Source organism: Artemia sp. Qi Xiang Cuo, chromosome 17 (assembly GCF_049724085.1).
Source record: "Artemia sp. Qi Xiang Cuo chromosome 17, ASM4972408v1, whole genome shotgun sequence".
Taxonomy (NCBI): domain Eukaryota; kingdom Metazoa; phylum Arthropoda; class Branchiopoda; order Anostraca; family Artemiidae; genus Artemia; species Artemia sp. Qi Xiang Cuo.
In genome coordinates, this window is record NC_142810.1 from 16,689,863 (window position 1) to 16,717,714 (window position 27,852).

The following is a 27,852-nucleotide window of genomic DNA, read 5'->3' on the forward strand; positions in this document are numbered from 1 at the left end:
TTGTAGAGGGTGTGGATCTCAGTTTTATTTCATATGCAGACGAGTTGTTGCTCCTAAGCAGCACACTAAGAGATTTACAAGAGAATCTTCACTCCTAGTGACCCTTTACAGAAGGAAAGGACAACGGGTCAGCATTGAAAAACGGAACTTATTGTTTTTAACGGTGCCAAGTTGGCAGATGTTAATCTTGTCACTGATAGTATTAGAATCCAGCGATCCCAGTCTCTGAAATACGTTGGTATCACTTACGACCAGACGTTTAGATCCACTACAGGTCTGTTGACTGATTCAATCTGTAGATCTATTTGATCAGCTTATGAAAAAACAGTCAAATGCAAGAGGTCATTCAATTGTTTTACTATTTCAAAACCTTTCAATGCTGTTGTCTCTCCCATAATTTGGTATATATTGCTCTCATGGGAAATGTCTCCCACCAAGAGTCATAAAATACAGAACACTTATTACCAAGACACAAAATGTTTGCTAGGACTCAGGTACTCTGACACGGAGATCTCAGTGATATACAGAATATTCAATCCATCAACTAAAGTGATTTTTACATAGCTTCCGTGCGATCTCTTAAGAAGCTATACAATTCACTGCTGACTATTTATGTGATTAATTAAAAAAAGCTTTTTCCAAAAAATAAGTTTTTGAAAGAAAAGTAAAGTACACCATCAAACAAAAAAAGAGCAAAAATAAAATCAAATAACCTATAAGGCGTGAAACTTCCACAAATCAGCATCGATAAATAAATGAAACCCGAAACGAGCAGAAATTACAATAAATAACCGAGTCATACTCAAAACGAGCAGAAATTAACATAAATTGGGCGCAAAACCCCTATGCCTTCCCAAGGCCAGAACAAAATTTGCACTTTACTGAAAAAATATAAATATTTTTACTTTTATAAGCTTAATAAATCAAATAATATTAACATTTTCATTACTAAATATCAGAATATGTATATTAAACTGACAATACACTTTCATTTGTATTTTTCAGTAAAGTACAAATTTTGTTCTGGCCTTGGGAAGGCATATTTTTGCTAATTGTTTGTTTAATGGAGTTCTTTACTTTTCTTTGAAAAACTTATTTTGAGGAAAAAGTTTTTTTAATTAATCTCTGTTCATTTTATATTGACATAGTCTTTTCAGTGAAAAAGAAAATAACACTTTAAATCTTTTCGTTCTTTAAGGGGCGACCATACTTGAAGCGACCTTCCTATCTCTCCCATAGTAAGTGTTTTGAGTTTGTCTGACATTAATAGTTGAGGCAGTTAGGTGGTCTCAGTCTTTTCTAATAGAACAGAATCAGGTGAACATTTTGATTTAGCAAAATGCTAAAGCCGACACCTATTTTTCCTGAAATCCCAAAAAAACTCGTAAACCTATTTTGGGTTTGCCTGCAAGATGGCTGCAGTCAATATTGTCGTAATTGGGACTCAAAAATACGGCGAAAAATATTCTATTGAAGCAGTTGCAGCATATTTTTATAAAAAAACACTTGCTGACTGCAGTCCCTTTAAATACTTTACATACCAACGTTTCAAATTGCTTATCACCCGACAAAGAGCCTAAAATACTGGGAATCAAACGGATGTGGGCGCATAAATTATCCTGAGGGGGTTAACGCTTCCTTTTGTTCAAAAGCGGTCAGTTTGACTTTGATTTAGTGAAGCTTTAGCTCTTGAAATGATTTATTTGGTGTGTATAATTTAAAAGCGTTAGCTTGAGAGTTGGACATTCGACAAATTGTGCGAATATGTTGGATGTACTGGGAAATTGTGAATTCAACAATCAAGTTTGACAACTATGGGGAAAAAGAGAAATAAGCGTGGGTTGGGTTTGCCAAATGTTAAGGCCCATCGTGAAAAATTGAAATTAGCCTACCGTGCAAGAGGTAGGGCGAGTTTACTTAAGTATTTGTTCCAGCATTTGGTGTTAGACCCAATTCCAAAAGAGTCAAGTTTAGGAAAAGGATCAAGTTCAAGTTCTGCAAACCCCCCTACCGAACTAATTGAGCCGATGAAAACTATCACTTCTGGACGAAATCTACAGTCGGAACTGCTCAAAGGTTCCGTTGACCCTTTGCTGGATTGTTGACCTGCCGTATCTTCTTGAAAATTACGAGAAGCTCGTGATTGGCCACATGTGAGTTTATTTGTTTATTTTAGGTCCTCTAATGAATGCTAGTAGCCTACAAGGAACTGCCATAGCTTATGTGGTAGTTCCTTGAATAATATTGAGCCAGTTATATTGTAACTAGTCCCCAGTTCTATTATAAGTTCCATATCTATTGTATCAATTATAACTAGTCAATAATATTTGATAGTTCCAGGCCCGTCATTTCAGCTTTTTCAGGGGGGGGGGGGGCAAGCCACATCGGTAAAAATAATGGAAATATTTTAGGCCCGCCGGGCCGAAACCGTCACCAAAATTTAGTATTTTAGCTGGATGTATCGAGCTACATCCGACCAGGCGCCGAAGTGGAGGTTTAGGGGGAGGGGCGGGGCGAGGGCCTATGTGCATTATACGGTTAATGGGCTTTAGAACAGTGGCATTTATTTCGAATATTTATGATTTGGTTAAGAAAGATATTAAAATTACCTGGATAGGCTACCCCAGCTCTCATCCTGCCAGAATCATGATTCATTATTTGCTATTTTTATATCTTTTCTACCAAGAACCGTTTTTGTCAGTGTAAGAATACAAATTTAGTTGATTTTTCAAATATAGGCATAATAGAGACGGGATATACTGGTTTTACTCAAAAAGAGGAGAACTCATAAGTCATCTGTGCCGGGCTCAAATTCAGATAAGCTGATAAGCTTAAGGCAGACAGGATTAGAAGACATGCGTAGGATCATAGATGTATACATTTAGTAATTCATTTGTCATTTTCGAAAGCCAGTTTATTCCATAATTAATCACCTAACTTAATCGCCTAACCATTCAATCACCTAATTCAATCGCCTACCTATTACACTCCGTGAAAATATCTATCATAAAATGTAACTAATATTGAAAGCCTAAGGAACCCCTGGAAGTCACCCTCTTCGAGTTTGTTTACTCAAGTCTGTGTGAAATCTGATATCTTTGTGTTTGAGCCTTTTTGCCGACCAGGAAAAGGGCTCGAATCGGCCAAAACGGCTCTGGACTGGCGTCCCTCCTTAAGACTTTATAGTTTGACCTGCTCCTTGTATGCTGGAGAAAAATATTCAGTCATTTTTAACAACATACACCCTTTGAAAAATCTGGACACAAATAATACTCTTTGATTTTGTTTCATACCTGCTTTAGTTAACCAGAAATGGAAAACTTGATACCATTCCAAAAAAAAATCTGTTTACTTTCTTTGATAGCTTGGATACACTTACACTGTTTTGATTTGATTAAATTTGAAGAACAGAAGTAGCCCCAAAAGTTTGAGCATAATACCCTCAGTCGTTCTTGGGATACTGCTGAGATGCCTTATTGGGAATTGGCATTATCACAATGCATTTTGATTTAGTCTTAAGGCAACATTTAGTTTTCAAACATAATGGGCAAATGAAAGGGTGAGCGTAGGAGGGTGGGAGTGGAAGGGGGATTAGTTGCCCTCTAATCACTTTCGACTATTAAAAAGGGCATCAGCCCTTTCTATTTTCAATCAAATGAGCCACTTTCAAAGTTCCCACAACGACTCCTTCAATACAAAGTGCCCTGGTCTAAACAACAACAACAACAAAAAATATCACTAATCACTGTCAACTATTAAAAAAAGGGCACTAGCCCTTTGAATTTCCAATCAAATGAGCTTTTTTGAAGTTTCTACAACAACGCCTTCTATAAAAACCTTATATGCCCTCAGGGCATGACTTAAAACCCTTGCCTTGAGGACTGTTGGAGAGTATCCCCCTCAAAAACATATTTTCTATCTGGAAATCAACTATGCTGAACAAAATGGCTATCTCAAAATTTTGATTGGCTGTGTTTGGGGGAATGATGGGTGTGGCGGGGGGGGGGGCCAGCTCCCCTCCAATAATTTTCGACTATTGAAAAGGCCACTAACCCTTTGAATTTCCAATCAAATGAGCCTTTTTTGAAGTTTCTACAATAACACCTTCTATAAAAACCTTATATGACCCCAGGGCATAATTTAAAACCCTTTCCCCAAGGGTTGTGGGGGAGTGTCCTCCTCAAAACATATTTTCTATCTGGAAATCAACTATGCTGAACAAAATAACTACCTAAAAATTTTGATTGGATGTGTTTGGGGGAATGATGGGCATGGGGGGGGGGGCTAGTTGCCCTGCAATCACTTTTGACTATTAAAAAGGGGTTTGAAGTTCCAATCAAATGAGCCTTTTTTTGAAGTTTCTACAACAACACCTTCTATAAAAACTGTATATGCCCCCAGGGCATAACTTAAAACCCTTGCCCTGAGGGTTGAGGGGAGTTTCCTCCTCAAAAATATATTTTCTATCTGGAAATCTACTATGCTGAAATAAATACCTATCTCAAAATTTTGATTATATGTGTTTGGGGGAATGATAGGCGGGGGGGGGGGGTAGTTGCCCTCCAATCACTTATGACTATTAAAAAGGGTACTATCCCTTCAAATTTCCAATCGAATGAGCCTGTTTTGAAGTTTCTACAACAACACCTTTACTATTAAAAAGGATACTATCCCTTCAAATATCCAATCGAGTGAGCTCTTATTGAAGTTTCTACGATAACGCCTTCTTTAAAAACCATATATGCCCCCAGGGCTTAACTTAAAACCCTTGCCCTGGGGGTTGTGGGGGAGTGTCCTCCTAGGAAACATATTTTCTATTGGGAAATCAAATATACTGAATAAAATGGCTATCTCAAAATTTTGATTGGATGTATTTGTGGGAATGATGGGGGGGGGGCTAAGTTGCCCTCCAATAACTTTCAACTATTATAAAGGGCACTCAAACTCTCAATTTCCAATTGAATGAGCCTCTTTTGAAGTTTTTACGACAACCCCTTCCATATGAAGTGCCCTGCTCTAAAGAAAAAAAAATACATAGTACATAAATACATAAATAAACATAAATACACACATAAATACATAGTACATTGTTCTTATATGCCCTCAGGGCATAACCTAAAACCCTTGCCCCAAGGGTTGTAGGAAAGTGTCCTCCTCAAAAACATACTTTCTATCTGGAAATCAACTATGCTGAACAAAATGGCTATCTCAAATTTTGATTGGATGTGTTTGGGGGAATGATGGGCATGCGGGGGGGGGGGGGATAGTTGCCCTCCAATCACTTTCGACTATTAAAAATGGCACTAGTTACTCCAATTTCCAATCGAATGGGCCCTTTTCAAAGTTTCTACGACAACTCCTTTGATATGAAGTGCCCAGCTGAAGAAAAAAAACATTGTGCCCACATTGTTATTTACTTAGGCAGCGCTAGTGCACTGCCTATAATTATTGGAATTAAGTTTCAGTGTCAGCTATGTTTTTTATTCTTTCTTTTTATTTGGTAATCTCAAAACAAGCAAAAATTAACATGAGCAGGGCTGATAACCCCCATGCATTCTCAAGACCAGAATATAATTTGCACTCTGCTGAAAACAAAATATGTTTACAACCTTTTCACTTTTCTTTTGTTCACAAATAAAAAATTATCAAAACTTTAAGGAATGAATATCAGTATACATCAATTAAACTGACAATCCAAGGTCTTTTTTTTGGTAAAGCGCAAATTATGTTCTGGTCTTGAAAAGGCATGGGGGTTATCAGCTCTATTCATGTTAATTTATGTTTGTTTTGAGTTTGACTTGGCTGTTTATTGTAAGGTCAATACCTATTTGTTTTGAGTTCATTTATTTATTGATAATGATATGTCACAGTTTTATGCTTGGATGATTATTTGACTATTTCTGCTCATTTTTGGTTTAATGGAGATCTTTACTTTTCTTTGAAAAACTTGTTTTGTGGATAGGGTTTTTTTTAATTAATTGCCAAAAAAAATCTTATGATTTATGTCATATTTATGAGTACTTTAAAAGGATAAATTACAACATTCCCCCACCCTGGAGCTAACATATACTTTTTATATCAATGATGCATGCAACATTACAAAAGGAGCATAGCTCAGTACAAAATACCAAGTGTAATTGGTTTATTCACAAAAGTTGTGTTAAGTAGTTTCATAATGCCTAGAGGACAAATGAACAACCTAGACTATCAAACGTGAAAAGATTAATATGAGCAGCTAAGGTAAAGGGTATTGACAAAACGTCTAAAGTAATGATAAACAAAAATAAAGAACAAATATATACAGTCAGAATACTTCTGTCAGCAACAATTACAATGATTCAAAAACAAAAGGGAAGAACAAAGAAACATCTGGTTCGAAAATAAGCACCAGCAAGAATTAAAAGGACTCAAAAACAAAAGTGAAAAACAAAGGAACATGCAGCTAAAAAATTTGCCATAGCAAGAACATGGAAATGCGCAGTCAAAAGATAAGTGGCAGTGAGAATTCAAAGCAATCATGAGAAAGCAAGTATGTCAAGCATGGAAAATGTCAAAAATGGAGAGAAAAACAAAGGATTGTGCAATTAGAAGACAAGCAACAGTAAAAATCAGAATGAGTCAAAAGTGAAAGTGAAGAAGAAAGAAATATTACATTAGAAGAACAATGCAATCACAGTCTTTGATGCAAACAAAATCCAGTACAAACCTACAAAGATGCCATAAACAACACAACTCTTTATTACAAGTCATTTGGACCCTTCAAAGTTCTATGTGTTCCCTGAGGAGCTCTCTGTTTTCCCAAGGATTGAGTAGCAAACCAAGCAGACTCATTTTGACATTGCTACTTGCAATGGGAATCAATATATACAAGCCTACCACATGTTGAGAGCTGGGGCCAGTTTTGAAATCAGTTACATGTTTTTTTTTTCTTAACTGGCATATTGACATTACCAAACGTTACAAAACCTACAGTAATGCCATGATATTAAGAAGAGGTCACATTGTCTCCTATTACAAAATTAGTGACAATGAAAATCAGTATAGACAAGCCTGTCATGTAGCCATGATCAGGCCTGACCTCAAAATTGGCTACATGTTTTTCTTCCTTCTTAAAACTGGCAAATTGACTTTTTGGCTACAAAAACGATATAAATAGGTTCTTTAAGAAAGAATTTGTATTTTCCCTGTGGTGATGTCATGACATCAAGAAAAGGTTCAAATTGTTCCAAGGACAATATTTGTTTTTCTCACAATGCAACCCCATACCCCTTCATGATCCCATATATAGCCCTAATAAGATACTCCTTCATTAACTGAATGTTTTCATACAATAGAAGTTCTTTGGCATTTTGTTAAAGCCAAATAACCTATGATGTATTATTCTGACACTGTCTAACTTAATGGTAGACCTGTCATGCATGCAATGTTATAAGCCCTTGGAACAAGAAAAAGACAGAGATAGTAGTCTGATAATACCTTTCTAAGATATAGCCTATTTCATACCCTGAATCCTTTCCTGTAAGTTTCATTAACTAAACTCAGCTATTTCCAAGGATAGCAAGAAGCCCCTGTTCCCTGAATTCACTCTAAAGAAAACCTCCAGAGCCTTAGTGTTCCTCTAGAAAGGTGTTTTGAAGCATCCACATCTACTCTTTCTTTCACAAAAGCTCAATGACTTTATATAATCATTGTGTTATAAAAGTCAAACCATATAAAACAGATATTCTGCTTAGAAGAGGCAGAAGAAAATTGTTTTGAGCTTCTAACCATTGCTTAATCCTGATTTATAAGGTTTTATAAATCAGTAAATCTATTTTTTAAACTCAGGAGAAAATCTTTTTTTACCTTCAAAATTACCTTTGTTACCTTAATTAACATAATAGAGCCAATTAAGATACTTCTTGATCTGTAAATTGCTCCATAGTTAATGATTTGGTTGATCAAACATCAGATACATCCCACTGGTACTTCCAGGTGCACCATTCCACTCAACCTCCAGTAAATTCCTGGAAGTTCTGAAATTGGGTTGCTGAGACTGTTCTAATGATTGTCTATGCAGCAGAAGAAAAACTGTTGATGGTGTTGAGTTTTGACTGATGGCTTGAACTGCTTCCTTGAATGTCCCTTCCTGTCATTACCAATATTTTGGGAAGTTGACAAGTGAATTGGGGAGGGAGGGTTTCTTTTGAAGTTAGCTTATAGGTCATAAGTATGTCAGCTCTTCATCATTGGTCCAATAGTGTGGATAATTTCAATTCCTTCAAACATTCATCATAAGACTAGTCTTTCATCTTTGTTACTACCTTAGAAGCTCTCCTTTCCACTCCTTCCAGAAGCTGTAAATCCCCCCATGAACCCAGGTGATGATATGCACATTCCAATGTCAAGCAATGGCCTTGTACAACTTCATAAAAACATAGGGAGATCTAAGTAACATGTTTTTTAATCCTTTTATTAGACTTTGAAAAAACAAACAAAAAACAATCAAAATAAATACAGGATATCTCAATCACATGTGTAGTGATCATCATCAGCAGAAATACTTTTTTATTAGACAGCAAAAAAAAACACAAAATATACTGGATATTTGGATCACATTTACAGTGATCATCATCAGCAGAAATACTGCTGATTGTTTCCAGTATTGTCAAGGAAAGGTAATGTGGTTTTGAAATTACCTACATAATAGGGAGATCTATAGGAAATAGTCTTGTTCTCTTCAAGAGGTCATGGAAAGAGTTTGCATGAGACACAGTCTTCTTGCAGTTTGAGTAGACAACAAACCAGTTGTTGACAACAATATCAAGATTATTTTCTTCATTTACACTTTGAAGCTCTTGTATGTTATTTACAGATGGATTGACCATAGTATAATTAAAACCCCAAGTTGGAATTTCCAAAATGTACAATGATAGCTTACATATATCAATGTTTAAACTCATAACATGTTGTTGCCCAGTTTTGAATACAATTGAGATCTTGTCATCAGGGATGGATAAAGGGCTTTTGGAATGATTGGGCCCCATCAGGCCCTGTGTTTGAAAGGGCCTCACGCTGGCATCAAAATGAACAATGTATTTTTTATCCTATGAAATAGCCTATTCTTGACAGTTCCAGTAAGTGTTACTTTTGCAGAGGGTATAGATGTATGAGCAGTCCACAACATAAGGAGACATGTTATGAAAACAATTTTTACTTCATAATATGCACAATAATCCTCATTAATACATTTAAAGCAGGTGAACCTTAATCTTCACTTCTTTCTTTGTTTTCTAGTTTTTCTAAGAAATTCATGAATTTCTTAGACTTTCGTATAAATTTGCACATCATGGGTGTGCAAATCCTGTGGTGGACTGCTCATACATTATACCAAATCTTAAAAATAAGTTAATTCATAGTTGGTTGTGTATATTTTAAAAGGCATTCTCAGCAATTTCACAATAGGCCTATCAAGAGGATAAAAAAATAGGCATATTCAAAGTAATCTCAAAATGAGAACAAAAAAGGACAAAAAAGTAAGCTGAAAATGAACAAACTGGACCATCAAATGAGACAAGATCAATAGAACAACTTAGGAAATGTAAATTTACAGGTGAAAATCAGTGGTGTAACTTTGTCGAAATTCTGGGGGGGGGGGGGCAAAGTTGGAGCCAATTTTCTCAAATCAAATGAAAATGACAGTGAAAACTGAAAAATGATCCATATGTTACCATAAAAGCAAACCAGGATGAAGTTATCTCCTGGCTCCCATCTCCGGGTTTATCTCCCTGACCTAAAATTGCTTACCCTATAGCTCTGAAAATAAAAATTATCCTTAAGAAAAACTGCTGACACTTACAGCTCTCAATCAGTCTCTCAACTGATACCAAATTTTTGAATTTTTTTGCTGTTTTTGATATTTTACTTAAAAGTACAAATATAAGCGTGAACTTAAAATTAATGACTAAAATATTTTTTTTGACAGAATTTTTCATTGTTATTTGGAATTCCTTTGTTAGGAGCTTTCAAATTAGGTGTTACATGACTATATTAAAAAAAATATTATTTTAACTGTTAGGCCTATTGAGGTGGAGGCAAACAAATTTTGTTGCTTTATTTTTTATTCAAAAGATATCAATCAGAAAATCATTCAAAAGCTATATTTATTCTAAACATGTTTCAATGTTTATTTTCTACATCAAACATAACACGGCCCCATAAATCCTCTTTTGCCTCCCATCTCCCCTTTCCTCCCAAACCCTCCTTGTCAAAACAAGTAAAATAAAAATTCGCAAAGAGATTTGTTATAGTAAGATATATCTTAAATGGAGAAGTTTTCATTGCCTAGGAATGTCCTAGCTCCATAAACCCCCCAACCCCTGAATATAAGTACCTCCCAAAGAAAAACATGGCAAATTCAAATTTGGCTCAAAAACTATTGGATAAGACTTGGATATTTAAAATCTTTTGTCAGGAGCTTTCAAATGAGTTGTCGCATGACTATATTCAATTATATTTTATCTTTACTGTTACAGAGGTAGTCTAGAGGTAGCCCAAATGAGGTCTTTCATTTTTTGTCAAAGCTTATGAAACAGCACATCATTTGAAAGCTACCCTTTTTCTCAACATTTTCCTAGCATTGTTTTCTACATTAAACCTAAAAGGGCCACACAAATCCGCTTTTGCCTCCCATCTCTCCTTTCCTCTCAAACCCTCCATGTCAAAACAAGAAAACTGGAAGTTTGTAAAAAGATTTGCTATAGTAACATACATCTTAAATGGAGAAGTTTTCCTTGCCAAGGAACGTCCTAGCTCCATAAACCACCCTACCCCTGAATATAAGTACCTCCCATAGAAAAACATGTAACATTTAAATTTGGTTCGAAAACTATTGCATAAGACTTAGATATTTAAAATCTTTATGTCAGGAGATTTCAAATGAGGTGTCGCATGACTATATTCAATTATATTTTATTTTTTATCGTTATGGAGGTAGTCTAGAGGTAGACCAAATGAGGTTATTTGTTTTTTGTCAAAGCTTATAAAACAGCACATCATTTGAAAGCTACCCTTCTTCTGAACATGTTTCTAGTGTCGTTTTCTGAAACAAATCTAAAAGGGTCCCAAAAATCCTCTTTTGCCTCCCATCTCCCCTTTCCTCTCAAACCCTCCATGTCAAAACAAGAAAAATGAAAATTCGTAAAGAGATTCGTTATAGTAAGATATATCTTAAATAGAGAAGTTTTCATTGCCCAGGAATGCCCTAGCTCCATACAACCCCCACTCCTAAATATAAGTACCTCCCAAAAAAAAAACACGGCAAATTTAAATTTGGTTCAAAAACTCTTTGATAAACATGGATATTTAAAATATTTATATCAGGAGTTTTCAAATGAGGCGTTGCATGACTATATTCAATTATATTTTATCTTTGCTTTTACAGAGGTAGTCTAGAGGTAGGCCAAATGAGGTCTTTCATTTTATGTCAAAGCTTATGAAATAGCACAAAATTTGAAATATCCTAATCTCTTAGACTTTCTTCTTGCGTTTATTTTTACATTACATCCAATACGGTCACGAAAAACTCCTTTTATCACCCATTTCTCTAACTCTCTCACACGGTCCATGTCAAATAAAAAAAACAGAAGTATAATAATAGTATTTGTTGTAGTAAAATACATATTAAATAAAGAAGTCATACATCTCAAAAAGTCATACATCTCAAAAAGAAAAACATGGCAAATTTAAATTTGGTTCAAAAACTATTGGATAAACTTGGATATTTAAAATCTTTATATCAGGAGTTTTCAAATGAGGTGACGCATGACTATATTCAATTATATTTTATCTTTACTGTTACAGAGGTAGTCTAGAGGTAGGCCAAATGAGGTCTTTCATTTTTTGTCAAAGCTTATGAAACAGCACATCATTTGAAAGCTATCCTTCTTCTGAACATGTTCCTAGCGTTGTTTTCTACATTAAACCTAAAAGGGCCACACAAATCCTCTTTTGCCTCCCATCTCCTTTTTCCTCTCAAACCCTCCGTGTCAAAAAAAGAAAAATGAAAGTTTGTAAAAGGATTTGTTATAGTAACATACATCTCAAATGGCGAAGTTTTCCTTGCCAAGGAATGCGCTAGCGCCCGAAAACCCCCTCTCCTCCATATCAGTAACTCCCACCGAAAAACAAGGCAAAATTAAAATTTGTTCTAGAAATAATATATAAGAATTGGATATTTAAAATCGTTATATCAGGAGCTTTCAAATGAGGTGTCCCATGACTATATTCAATTATATTTTATCTTTACTGTTACAGAGGTAGTTTAGAGGTAGGCCAAATGAGGTCTTTCATTTTTTGTCAAAGTTTATGAAACAGCACATTATTTGAAAGCTACCCTTCTTCTGAACATGTTCCTAGCGTTGTTTTCTACGTTAAACCTAAAAGGGCCACACAAATCCTCTTTTGCCTCCCATCTCCCCTTTCCTCTCAAACCCTCCATGTCAAAACAAGAAAAATGAAAGTTCGTAAAAGGATTTTTTATAGTAACATCCATCTTAAATGGAGAAGTTTTCCTTGCCTAGGAATGTCCTAGCTCCATAAACCATCCTACCCCTAAATATACGTACCCCCCAAAGAAAAACAATACAAATATAAATTTTTATCAAAAACTATTTGATAAGACTTGGATAATTAAAATCTTTATATCAGGAGTTTTCAAATGAGGTGTCGCATGACTATATTCAATTATATTTTATCTTTACTGTTACAGAGGTAGTCTAGAGGTAGGACAAATGAGGCCTTTCATTTTTTGTCACATCTTATGAAATAGCACATCATTTGAAATATCCTCTTCTCCTGAACTCTTTCCTAGCAATGTTTTCTACATTAAACCTAAAAGGCTCACGCAAATCCTCTTTTGACGCCCATTTCTTCTTTCCTTTCAAACGGTCCATATCAAAACAAGAAAATTGAACGTTCGTAAAAGGATTTGTTATAGTAACATACATCTTAAATGGAGAAGTTTTCCTTGCCTAGGAATGTCCTAGCTCCATAAACCATCCTACCCCTGAATATAAGTACCTCCCAAAGAAAAAAATGGCAAATTAAAATTTGGTTCAAAAACTATTGCATAAGACATAGATATTTAAAATCTTTATGTCAGGAGCTTTCAAATGAGGTGTCGCATGACTATATTCAATTATATTTATTTTTTATCGTTATGGAGGTAGTCTAGAGGTAGACCAAATGAGGTTTTTTGCTTTTTGTCAAAGCTTATCAAACAGCACAACATTTGAACGCTACCCTTCTTTTGAACATGCTTCTAGTGTTGTTTTCTGAAACAAACCTAAAAGTGCCACACAAATCCTCTTTTGCCTCCCATCTCCCTTTCCTCTCAAACCCTCAATGTCAAAACAAGAAAAAATGAAAATTCTTAAAGAGATTTGTTATAGTAAGATATATCTTAAATAAAGAAGGTTTCATTGCCCAGGAATGCCCTAGCTCCATAAACCCCCCTATCCCTGAATATAAGTACCTCCCAAAGAAAAACATGGCAAATTCAAATTTGGTTCGAAAACAAGAAAAATGATTCGTAAAAAGATTTGTTATAGTAACATATATCTTAAATGGAGAAGTTTTCCTTGCCTAGGAATGTTTTAGCTCCATAAACCCCCCTACCCCTGAATATTAGTACCTCCCAAAGAAAAACATTTCAAATTTGGTTCGAAAACTATTGGATAAGACTTGAATATTTAAAACCTTTATGTCAGGGGTTTTCAAATGAGGTGTCGCATGACTATGTTCAATTATATTTTATTTTCACTGTTATGGAGGTAGTCTAGAGGTAGACCAAATGAGGTCTTTCATTTTTTGTCAAAGCTTATCAAACAGCACATCATTTGAAAGCTATCCTTCTTCTGGACATGTTTCTAGCGTTGTTTTCTAAATTAAGCCTAAAAGGTCCACACACATCCTTTTTTGCCTCCCATCTCCCCTTTCCTCTCAAACCCTCCATGTCAAAACAAGAAAATGAAAACTCGTAAAGAGATTCGTTATAGTAAGATATATCTTAAATAGAGAAGGTTTCATTGCCCAGGAATGCCCTAGCTCCATAAACCCCCTATCCCTGAATATAAGCACCTCCCAAAGAAAAACATGTCAAATTCAAATTTTGTTAAAAAAACTTTTTGATATGACTTGGATATTTAAAATCTTTATGTCAGGAGCTTTCAAATTATGTGTTGCATTACTACATTCCATTATATTTTATTGTTACTCTTATGGAGGTAGTTTAGAGGTAGGCCAAATGAGGTTTTTCATTTTTTGTCAAAGCTTATCAAACAGCACATCATTTGAAAGCTACCCTTCTTCTGAACATGTTTCTAGCGTTGTTTTCTACATTAAACCTAAAAGGGCCACACAAATCCTCTTTGCCTCTCATCTCCCCTTTCCTCTCAAACCCTCCATGTCAAAACAAGAAAAATGATTCGTAAAAAGATTTGTTATAGTAACATATATCTTAAATGGAGAAGTTTTCCTTGCCTTTGAATGTTTTACCTCCATAAACCCCCCTACCCCTGAATATAAGTAGGCTACCCCCCAAAGAAAAACATGGCAAATTCAAATTTGGGTCAAAAACCATTGGATAAGACTTGAATATTTAATATCTTTATGTCTGGAGCTTTCAAATAAGGTGTCGCATGAATATATTCAATTATATTTTATCTTTACTGTTATGGAGGTAGTCTAGATGTAGGCCAAATGAGGTCTTTCATTTTTTGTCAAAGCTTATCTAACAGTACATTTTTTGAAAGCTATCGTTCGTTTGAACATGTCTCTAACGATGTTTTATATATTAAAACCTAAAGGGGCCAGACAAATCCTCTTTTGCCTCCCATCTCCCCTTTCCTTTCAAACCCTCCATGTCAAAAGATGAAAAATGAAAGTTTTGAAAAGATTTGTTGTAGTAACATATATCTTAAACGGAGAAGTGTTCCTTGCCTAGGAATGTCCTAGCTCCATTAACCCTCCTACCCCTGAATATTAGGACCTACCAGAGAAAAACATACCAAATTCAAATTTGGTTAAAAAACTATAGGATAAGAATTTGCTGTTTATAATCTTTATGACAGGAACTTTCAAATAAGGAGCTTTTCAAATTGCATGTTACATGAATATATTCAATAATATTTAATCTTTACTGTTATGGCGTTAGTTCTAGAGGTAGGCCAAAAGAGGTCTTGAATTTTTTTATAACTACTATATAGTCCCGAATTTCCAGGGGGGCATGGCCCTCCTGTCTTCCCTTTGCGGCGCCCCCGCATGCTATATAACAATATTAAAATCTCTTTTTGTACATTTATTTTCTGTAAAAACATCAATCTTTTTTTAAAATCCTTTGTCTTAAACCACTTTGTCTCATAACAAAAATATTTTTAACATAGAATAGTGAAAAGTTTCTCTAAAATGATACACTATCACAGTGTACGAGTTCTTCATAAATTGTTCTGCTGCTGTGGTGTATGAAGATACATTCCTTGCTGGTAAAACAGCAAGAAAATCAGAAACCCAAAGGGAAATCTAGCCTAATTAGTAGAAACCACAGTTTATATAATTATATAAACTGTGGTGGAAACTTACAAGCAAAGGATACGCACTTGACGGGTGTCATACATAATTTTTACGTCTAAGACGTCGTGTAGCGTAGTTGCCAAATCTTATCCTAAGTGGTGATCAAATCAAAAACTCCAGAGATTCTTTTCCATCAAAAAACAATGACACATTTTTTGGGAGTGGTAATGTAAGATCTTGCCAATGACCGATCTGACAGTTTGACAAGATTCTATGGTTTCATAAGACTACACTGGAAATAACATGAATTGTATCAGATCCAGGGTGGAGGCTGGGGACCAAATCAACTCCCTCCCCCCCTACCACGTGTTCTCTGGCAGCTTGATTTGTTTTTTCTTGTTTTTACCTTTTTTAAAAATAAACTTGTCAATTTGGTAAGTTATTGGCACCCTTGTCACATTGCCCCCCCCCCAACCCAAGATGTTGCTATAGATCAGCCTTTCAACACGAGTATGCGAGTACCCAAGTAACTAATTTGTTAGATTCATTAAATTAAATAAAAAAAAAAAAGTTTTTTTTAACTGTAAGTAAGGAGCGATATCAAAACTTAAAACGAGCAGATATTATTCCGTATATGAAAGTCCCTGACTCACTGCCTTACTATTTATGATACAGTTTTTTATTGTTTTAAAAAATAAAGTTATAAGACAGAGTCAAACTTTAGCGTACAGAGCGAGGCGTTACGGAGAGGACCACCCCTTTCATATAAGGACTGATTTCTGGTCGGTTTAAATTTTAATGTCGCTCCTTACTTTCAGTTTACAAAACATGTTTTTTTTTATTTAATTTCTGAAAATTTTTGAGTTAATGCAGCTTTGATTTTGGCTCACCATACATGAATAAATCGAACAAAATTTGCATATTAATTTTAGTTTTTTTTTTGCTAAATGGCAATCTCGAAATTATGTTCTGACGTAACTCACGGAACGAACATCTATATTCGTATGCTTTTATTACGTATATAAGGGAGTTCGCCCCAAAGTCAATTACTCACCCTTTACACTAAAGTTTAAATTTTGTTGTAATCACAAACCACTGAATCATAACGGCCGATTAATGAGAATAGATAGCTCATTTGAAAGTACTAAAAAAAAGCTTTAGCTATAAGTGTGAGGTATTGACTTGGGGACGAACGCGCTCATCTACGCAATTTGTTCTGTTCGTTTTAATTTTTAATGATGCTCCTTACTTTCAGTTGAAAAAACTTGTTTTATTAAATTTATGATCGTTTTTTAAATAATGCTGGGAAATCCGACACCTCCTTCACAAAAATGTCTCTTCCCCCAAGGAAACATCCTCCATAAAAAGATGCTCCCCCGTAAGCTCCTCCTCTCCCCCACTAGAAAAAATCCCTCCTGAAAACGTCTGTATACTTCCCATTAACCAATACTATATGTCAACAATGGGCAAAGTTCATAAATTGCAGCCCTTGGGGATTAAGTCATCATCAAAGAGATGTTTATTAAATCTTCGACTATGCTGAACAAAATGACTGTCAAAATTTTGATTAGGTGACTTTGGGAAAAAAAATAGCGTAGGAGGGGGCCTAGTTGCCCTCCATTTATGAGGAAGATGACAATCTAAACCTCCCTTTCAGTCTTTGTATTTACATCCCCATATTCGTGTGCCATGTTTATTTCAAATGACTAATTCATCTTGATTTTTAGGTAACTTTGGAAGAAGCCACTGCCCTTTTAACTGACTGCGAAACCTCTGATATGGAAATGGACAATGCTAGTGAAATAGATCCATGTCAAGATGTCCGATTTCATGTTGCAGACACTAAAGAAAGAACAATGTTTTTCACTCAATGCTTGATTATTTCATTGCATTATTTATGACCTAAAATGGTGATATTTCCTTTTTTGGTAGATTGAAACAAGGACTTATACAGTCAGTGTATTATGTGAGCTTCGAATGGAAAAATTTTTGAAATTGATATTTTTTGCCTCTTTTTATTTGTTTCAGTGAAATATACTAAAACATGATTCTATATGGACAACATTTTTTTTCTTTGTCTCTACTGTAGGAAATCGATAATATATATCTTTTTTTTTGGGGGGGGGGAGGGGTCGTTTTACAGGTAGAATTTATTTGAAAGTCTACGAGTCGAACAAACAGTTTGGGGGGGGGGGTCAAGCCCCCTGACCCTCCCCCTCTGGATACGACCTTGTCTTTAAATCAGGGGCAGTCCAACTGGATATGGACAACAGCGCAACGGCAAATTTATACATTAATTTTCGCCAAGCATCTTACTAGGAAAGAAAAGTAAGCGAAGGAAACACATAATATGAAAACATCAATGAGGCTGCAATTTTTGATGGGGTGGGATATTGATGAAAGTGGTGCAAGTTAATGAAGTGACGTTAAAAGATAAGCATGAAGTTAAGACTATGACAAAATATGGACACTCGGACCGAATTACCCTGGGGATTGGATATTCGACTCCACGCATCAGATCCATGCAAACAGAGTCATATTGAAGAATAACTATGACTATAGGGACCTCTTAGAACGAAAACCTTTGACATTTTAATGAGTGGACAGTTTTAATAGACGCCTAGAAAGACAGAATTTACAGTCCCGGAAAAACTTTACACAATATATAGGCTGACTTTCAAAATGTGAAGTTAGTAAAAGAATCTTTGAGCTAGAAATAACTTGGTTCCTTGTTAAAATTATCGTATACAATGAACTGTGACAGATCAGTATCAGGATTTCTTAACCTTGGAAATACTTGTTATATTAACTCGGTATTGCAGGTCAGCTGTTTACAAATTCAATCCCACTTTTCATATTTTTTTCGATAGAAATTATGCAAAATTAAACATGCACTACAATATCGGGTTACAAACAATGACGTACAATGAGCTTGTTAAACCTTTGGTGCTTTGGAGTAGTCCCCGAAGCCGTGCCAAAGACCAGTGATACGCCACTGAAAATATTTTTGCACGTCACCGTAACAAAAGCTTCGGCGCACCAGCAATAGGGGTGGTGGCGGCCGAATATTTCTAGCCCCTAATCGTTTTTAGATTATTCTGAGAAAAATATAAGGCAAAATCCACTATTTAATGGCACTCGCACAAATTTTGGATTGTGGTTTGGGGTATAAACGGTGTGGGGGCGGTTTGTTGCTCTCTAATCACTTTTGACTCTCAAATTTAACACTTGAGTTTTTAATTTGGGATTGATTGAACCCCTTTCCGAAGTTGATATGCCCACCGCTTCCATATGAAGAGCCTCTTGGAAACGATAAATGCATATTAATACATTAAACCCTTATGATTATTTTATGGCAACGCTATAGCATTGTCTCTAACTTGAACAGGTGTGTAGAATTTTCACTTCCCGTCTAATGAATCTTCGGAAATAACTGGGAGACATATGGGGGGAGGGCTGTTGGGGATATTTTTTACGGGGGGGAGGAATTTTCCGTGGGGTGCTTTCTGGAGGGGAAAACGCCTAGACCCAGAAAAAATAGTCACTGTAGAGAGTAGACAGTGAAATGTTGGGAAGTATCAACCCTCTTATTGTATAGATTGATTACTTATTTTATGTTCTAATGAAGGTCTCTACTTCATACAATTCCTACATCTTTTATTTTTATTCATTTTCTCTATCACACTCATTTTAATCCAACTTTAGCTTTAAAGCCAAAGTTTAACTTCTGCATTTACAATGCTTTAAAAATGAAAAAAGAACCTCTGAAAAAACTGTTCTCTTAATATCATTTTAAAGGTGGGCCTTAAATGCCAAAATCATCAGTTTTGTCCTGATCTGCATCCTCACTGCCCTGAAATTATCAGATCAAGCAGCCTCCTTTCTTTGATATGTGATCATGACTCTTGAAGAAATTTAGAGTTGCTGTTCTTTGAGAAAACCCATTAACCACATTCACACAACCGATCAAGGTAGCTGATCCACTGAGAGCACCTGAGATTAGAGCCTTTCTTTTCAACCTCAGGTTGTTACGTTTATATTTTTAGAGAGATAAAATTCACAAGAAAAACATTATTCCTGGCGAATACCCGCATTATATAGTTCCGGGAACCCACTGCAGCTGTGATAATTAAGTGCGACATAATCCATTTTGGTCGGAAATGAGTTATGTATGTGTCATAGCTAAACTAAGCACGAGCAATCGAATGGTGCACTCAGAATTGTATTATCTTGTACCTTTACTAAAATAAAAAGGGACATAAGTCTCTAAGTGGCATATGTTTCTTTTTTATCAGGTCTTGTTATTAGCTTCATGCTTCAGAATGACAACAACCGTCAAATTTTTTCTGTTTTTTCTTTGTCTTTCCTGAAAAGTTACGAAACTGGCACATGTCCCACTTCTAATTATTACAGGCGACTGGGCAAGGTTAAAAACAAATTTAGAAATATAGTAACTAAAAAGGATCTTATCAAAATAATCCGATTTACATAAAAGCCGCCTAATAGTATACTGTAAATACAATCTTTTACTTCACCATAAAACTACTTTAAAATAATTGTGGGGAAAAAATTCTATTTTACTGCCTAATCACTTGCATGGTTTAGATATATTCCTCCAGCTGAAGAGATACAAGAAGTGAAATCGTATCTTGATATTGATAGGAAGAACCGCTCAGGTAAATTTGGCCCAAAAAAATACAAATTTGTGAGTTTTCAGAATCCCTTCCCCCAAAAAATGAAATTTCAAAAAGAATGAAATTCTGAACTTTCCTAAAACATGAGTTCAATAACGCAATGGGGGATAACCATCCCTCCTTTTTGTGTGGACTGTTTAACTTAATGTTTAGAGGCAAGTGTGGTATCACGTGGCAATGCGACCTCTAAAACTAGGACAATTTTCATATAGCTTTTCAGAAGTCCATGTCAATTAGCTATTTCCTAATTTTGTACCAAAGTAGGGTCAAAATTAGTTTGCTAGACATATAATCCCTTTTGTGTGACGACAGGAGTTCAAATCCTGGTGTTGCTGCTTATTTACTTTGCAAGATGATCTTGAGGGTTGAATTATCCTATACCCTTTTTTATTGCGTTCTTCAAAAATAAACATTTTTTTTCCTTTCTATCTTAGCTTGTCATGTAAAGATTTAGATACGTTTGTTTTTGCTTTTCATTATTCTTTCTGTTACCAGGTGGACTGTAGAAAGGGTTAAAATCGTTAATGGAGTTTTACTCAGCATGTAAAGATGTGTTAAACTTGTACTAAATTGTCGGTACAGAACTGTTTTCAATAATGTTATCAAATTGAACTTAATTTGACCAAACTTGCAAAAAAAGGTCACTCTTACAATACTCTCTTCAAGACATCTACTCTCTTGAGAATTTTTCACATGTCATTACTAAATTTAAGACTTAGTGCCGACACAAAATATGAAATATTTGTATTTCACAATAAAGAAAAAATAGTTATTATAATAAATTTGTGAAGTTATTTTTCTTTTAGGGACGACTATCATTCTTTTTGTGGAAATATGTAGCCCAAATTATGTATTTCTTGAGTGTTTTTTTTGTTCCTTGATTTCGTCACCATTGATTCAGTTGATTCTATGGAGACGTTAAAACTTGGTAATCAAACAGTTAGTGGTAACGAACTGAAAGCAGGGAGCAACCCAGCTCATAAGTAATCAGAACTCTAAAAAATGAAATTTTGATACCAGTACATAAATCAAAAAAATTTGATTTTTATGCGGAATTCAAATATATAAGTTTCATCAAATTTAGTCTAACCCATCAAAAGTTACGAGCCTGAAAAAATTTGCCTTATTTTCGAAAAAAGGGGGTAAAACCCCCTAAAAGTGATTACGTGGGAGGACCTTTCTATAGTGGATGTTTTCTTGGGGAAAGGGACATTTCTATGAAGTGAGTACTTGATTTCACAGCATTATCTAATAAGAGATCAGAAATTAAATATAAAAAAAGTTTTTTCAACTGAAAGCAAGGAGCACCATTAAAGCTTAAAACGAACAAAAATTATTACGTATATGATGGGGTTCGCCCCCTAGTCAGTACTTTGCTGTTTACGCCAAAGTTTTTTTTAGTGCAAACAAGTTTTTTCAACTGAAAGTAAGGAGCAACATTAAAACTTAAAACCACCAGAAATTATTACGTATTTGAGGGGGTTCGCCCCCCCCCAAGCCGCCCCTCACGCGTTGCGCGCACGGTTGGCTTTTTTTCTATATTCCAACTAGCGGTATCACCCAGGCCGGTTAATTATACTAGATACCTCTTTTGATAGCGTTGTTTTCTATATTAAACCTCAAAGGGCCACACAAATCCTCTTGCCTCCAATCTCCCCTTTCCTCTCAAACCCTCCAAGTCAAAATAAGAAAAATTAAAGTTTTAAAAAGATATGTTATAGTAACATAAATCTTAAACGGAGAAGTTTTCTTTGCCTAGGAATGTCCTAGCTCCATAAACCCCCCTACCCCTGAATATTAGTACCTCCCAAAGAAAAACATGGCAAATTCAAATTTGGTTCAAAAACTATTGGATAAGACTTGGATATTTAAAATCTTTATGGCAGCAGCTTACAAATGAGGTGTCGCATTCTGTTGTTGTACAGAGTGGTTTTATTCCAGAGAAATAATCTTAAAAAAAATTGCTGTTTTGGCATAAAATTAATGTACACAAAGCGATTTTTAATATTGTTGTTTAGCATGCTTGGGCACCGGCAAGTGGGGACAGGAGGACCATGCCCCCTGGAAATTTGGGACTGTAAAGTAATTATAAAAAATGAAAGACCTCCCCACTAGAAAAGTTCATAAATTGCAGCCCTTCCCCCGGGAACTGTGGGGGATTAAGTCATCATCAAAGAGATGTTTATTAAATTTTCGACTATGCTGAACAAAATAACTGTCTCAAAATTTTGATTAGGTGACTTTGGGGAAAAAATGACCTAAACCTCACTTTCAGTGTTTGTTGTTACATCCCCATATTCGTGCGCCATGTTTATTTAAAATGACTAATTCATCTTGATTTTTAGGTAACTTTGGAAGAAGCCACTGCCCTTTTAACTGACTGCGAAACCTCTGATATGGAAATGGACAATGCTAGTGAAATAGATCCATGTCAAGATGTCCGATTTGATGTTGCAGACACCGAAGAATGAACAAAGTTTTTCACTCAATGCTCGATTTTTTTCATTGCTTTATTTATGACATAAAATGGTGATATTTCCTTTTTTGGTTGATTGAAACAAGGACTTATACAATCAGTGTATTGTGTGAGCTTCGAATGGAAAATTTTTTTGAATTGATATTTTTTGCCTCTTTTTATTTGTTTCAGTGAAATATATTAAAAATTGATTCTATATGGACAACATTTTTTTTTCTTTGTCTCTACTGTAGGAAATCAATAATATATACCATTTTTTTTTTTTTTTTTTTTGGAGGGGGGGGGTCGTTTTACAGGTAGAACTTATTTGAAAGTCTACGAGTCGAACAAACAGTTTTTTTTTGGGGGGGGGTCAGGCACCCTGCCCCCCCCCCCCCTCTGGATACGACCTTGTCTTTAAATCAGGGGCAGTCCAACTGGATATGGACAACAGCGCAACGGGAAATTTATGCATTAATTTTCGTCAAGCATCTTACTACGAAAGAAAAGTAAGAGAAATTAACACATTATACCACAAACATCCCGAGGCAGCAATTTGTGGTGGGGTGGGATATTGATGAAATTGATGCAATCTAATTAAGTAACGTTAAAAGATAAGCATGAAGTTAAGATTCTTACGACATATGTAAACTCAGACAGCAAGACCCTGGGGTTTGAATATTCGACTTCTCGCATCAGAACCATGGGAACAGAGTCATTTTGAAGAATAACTATGACTATAGGGACCTCTTAGAACGAAAAACCTTTGACATTTTAATGAGTGGAACCCGTTAGAAATTTGACACCTAGAAAGGCAGAATTTACAGTCCCGGAAATACTTTACACAATATATAGGCTGACTTTCAAAATATGAAGTTAGTAAAAGAATCTTTGAGCTAGAAATAAGTTGGCTTCTTCTTAAAATGAACGTATACAATGAAATGTCACAGACCAGTGTCAGGATTTCTTAACCTTGGAAACACTTTCTATATTAATTCGGTATTGCAGGTCAGCTGTTTACAAATTCAATCCCACTTTTTATAATTTTTTCGATAGAAACTATGCAATATTAAATATGCGCTACCATATTGGGTTACAAAAGAAGACACACAATTAGCTTGCTAGACCTTTGGGGCTTTGGAGTAGTCCCCGAAGCTACGCCAAAGACCGGTGATGCGCCGCTGAAAATTTTTTTGTACGTCACTGTAACAAAAGTTTCGGCACACCAGCAATGCGGGTGGAGGCGGCCAAATATTTCTAGCGCCTAGTCGTTTTTTAGATTATTTTGAGGTAAAGAGAAGGCAAAATCCACTATTTAATGGCACTCGCCCAAATTTTGGATTATGGTGTGGGGTATAAACGGTGTGTGGGTGGTTTGTTGCTCTCTAAGCACTTTTGACAACCAAAATTAAGACTAATTTTTTATTTGATATTGATTGAACCTCTTTCCGACGTTGATATGCCCACCGCTTCCATATGAAGTGCCTCTTGGAAACGATAATTTCATATTAATACATTAAACCCTTATGATTATTTTATGGCAACGCTATAGCATTGTATCTAACTTGAACCGGTGTGTAGAACTTTCACTTCCCGTCAAATGAATCACCGGAATTATCTAGGCGAAATATGGGGGGGGGGCGGGGGAGGCGGTGGGCGTCGCGGCGAACCGGGAGGGAGTAGCGGAGGGTAGGTGGGGCAAGTGAGTTTATAATTTTTACCAAGGGAAAGGATTTAAGCTGAAAGACATTATGTGTATATTTAAGGTCCCCGAGATAATATCTTGAAACAGCTTTGGGAAGGATAAGAAATTTTCAGGCATTCATAGGTATTCTCAAGATACTCTAGAGAGGCTAGTTCGATGATCTGGATATATTCAGTTTTTTCCAGTTTACCTTGGGTCATACCAATTCAAAATTGAAAATCTATGTTTGTTAATTAGCAAGTCTTACTCGTCAAGTCATGCCGGCGTAGCGTTTCGTTTTCGTTTGGATATTGGTTCAATTAACATGCCAGGCCGAAAGAGTGTCGGTATTTAGCATAACAAGTTTCATTGATCCACCTTATCAATTTTAAAGTAAGTGGCTGAATATATGGACTGAAACTAAGAATTTGAATTTAGTAAGAAAATCTTAGAGCTAGAAATAACTTGATTTCTTGTTCAAATTAGATTGCACAATGAACTGTGACGGACAAGTTTCTGGATGTCTTAACCTTGGAAACACTTGTTATGTTAATTCGGTATTGCAGGCCAGTCATTTACAATTGACATCCCTCTTTTTTAGAAGTATTTAAGTTGGAATTATGCTATATTAACCTTCCGCCAAAAATATCTTTCCACAAGCAAAAAAGTATGATACAGTTTTGTAAACGTCTCAGTTCAAATTTCTAACACGTTGACTCCCTAACTATCATAAATGTGACTTAGCTTTCATAATATTGTAACAAAACAAAATAATACAAAAAAAACAAAGGAAACTTACATATTTGATGGATTGAGGAAAGTGAGGTTTTTTAATGAAGCACAGGAAAATGCTGAATATATAAAATTCCAAGGCCATATCCAGGAGAGGGGTTTTACCCCCCACTCTAAAAATTTCAATCATCTTGTAAAAAAGTAACAAAAAACTTATAAAACAATTTTTATATTTTTTATAAAATTTGTTTCTTAAAAAGCCCAGTTAAAATTTAAAATTTTTTTACCCTTTAATGCAAACGCTATAACTTAAATTTAATCATACTATTGCTCATAGCAATAAAAACGACATATATATCAATACAGATCAAATCAATTTTCAATAAATAGTATTTATTTTCAGGTTGAAAATTGCCCAGGGGGAAAAGTTCTTAGAGGGAAATTCTCGGGGTGAAATTTTTCAGATGTGAAGGATTGAATTTTCTAGGGAGAATTTTAAGGGATCTTAATTTCCGCAGGGAGCTAATCTCTGGACGAATTTTTCTAGGGGTTCAATTTTCAAGCGAGAATACGCCGGACCCCTTAAAGAGCGTATCAACTTGCACGAGAAAGACAAGAAACGAGTAAACATTTTTGTTAACTACTTTGAGAATGATTTACGAGAATACCAATATTGTTCGGGCTATCTCCGGCCGAAATATATATATATATATATATATATATATATATATATATATATATATATATATATATATATATATATATATATATATATATATATATATATATATATATATATATATATATATATATATATATATATATATATATATATATATATATATATATATATATATATATATATATATATATATATATATATATATATATATATGTATATATGTGTGTGTGTCTGCGTGTGTGTGTGTGTCTTTTGATCTTGCAGAAATAGTGAAGAATTTTTTTTTATTTCATTGTCAATTTATTGCCTTTTTTTGCCTTTCAGCTTTTATTCCAGTCAACAAAATTTATGGATTGGTTAGGTCATAATTTATGACTATCTGCTCAAGGAGAGCACAAGGATAAAACCTATAACACTATAATCCTTAAATGTCAAGGGGTATTGTTTGGCAGGAGAAGTCTGTGACCTACATGCTTAAGTCTAATGAATATGGACAGCAGGATTTTTCTCAGTATCCTATAGAAGATAAAGATATGTGAGATACATACAAATTGCTATAATAGTGATTAGTTCATACCCTCCTGGGAAAACTGATTATTTTTGTATATTTGAGAGTCACGATTCTAGCGTTGCCTATATCAAAAAGTCACATATACAGCTTCTATGTATCGTTGTCATAAAAACCACCAACAGCCAATTTAAATGGATGAAATGGCTGTATAAAATCCGAAGGGGACTCATTCAATTAGAAACTAAAATTTCTATTTTCTCTCTTTTCTACTTGTCGCTCTTCTCTCTGCGAGTGATAATTTTATGGTTTTTTTTCTTCTCTGAATAAGTGACCTGTTTTTCTTCCCCCTTCTTTACAGGCCAATTAACCTTTGGGGGAATAGTAAAATACAACATTGTATGTGCAATTTCTGATTAATAGATCCAGTTTAATAGCTTAGTTTAATTCGGTTCATTTCAGGTTTTATTTATTCTTTAATAATAATTTCTTGTCGTTTCCATTTTCAGTTATTGTAGGACTTTTATAGCGTCTTAAATTTAAGATTGCGTCTATTTCTTATTCGGGAAGCTTTTTTTTTTATTAATTTATAGAAAAAACTCATGTAAGATAGAAATTTTTCCAATGAGTTTTCTAGCGTTGTACATATTCCAGCGTTAGGAGCATTTTTTCCAGATTCTTGTCCCAGACTACAAAAGTCTCCAAATCTATATCAATTGCACATGAGTTGGTAGTTGATCATAAAATTAAGATTGACCAACCTACCCAATTAAAACTGGCAAGCTATGTTCAGCATTTAGGCCGTTCCGTTTTTGAGGGGCATTACGTTGCAGTGGCCGGAAACTTGTTTTTAAACGCCGCAGAGGTTACTAAATGCAATATTATTTTTTTTTTTTTTTTTGTTTGTGTTTGTGTTATAAAATCAACACACTTGATTGACCCATTTCCTAAAAATAATATAATTTATTTTTTAAGCTATATAAATAATCTAACAATACTTTCAATTATTTCGAACAAAATAGTTGAGTCCAAACCTTATTAGGACGTCTTAGGAGTTGCACTGGGATTTGGTAGTAAAAACGAGGACGGGCGGGGGTGAGTTTTACTTTACTTGCACTAATACTGCGAGTTTTAATTCTAATCGACCAGACCCTCTTCGAACTTTCTAAAACCACTCCTTGCAAACTAAGATGTTGGGGGCAGTGGCGGACCTAGGGGGAGCCCCCCCAAGATTTTTTCTGGTGCCCTCATATCTTATGTTTTTTTCTATTTTTCAATCTTTCTATTAATAAATTTGTCGATTTGGTCAATTATTGGCGCCCTTGTTACATTGACCCACCGCCCCAAGATTTTACTTATTTGTACCCTTATCACAATAGCCCCACAGTATATACCAAGGTACCATTTCCAAGGGGCCCCCGTACCAAACAGGTTGTGTGTGTACTTTCAAGTAATTGGGTTACCAGGCTCATTTAATACCGGTCCTATTAAGGACAAGTTTTTTCTGACGTAGATTTCTAGTTCATGATATACAAGTTTTTTATGTTA

General features: G+C 35.1%; 1 long non-coding RNA gene across 2 annotated transcripts in view; it reads left to right on the plus strand.

The window, feature by feature from the left end:
- The window catches only part of LOC148941955 (uncharacterized), a 62,420-nt gene extending 44,844 nt beyond the window's left edge, over positions 1-17,576 (plus strand). For both annotated transcript variants that reach the window (XR_016143213.1, XR_016143212.1), the window contains one exon: positions 17,277-17,576. This is a non-coding gene — a long non-coding RNA (uncharacterized LOC148941955). The remainder of the gene's footprint in view (positions 1-17,276) is intronic.
- The last annotated feature ends 10,276 nt before the right edge of the window (positions 17,577-27,852 follow it).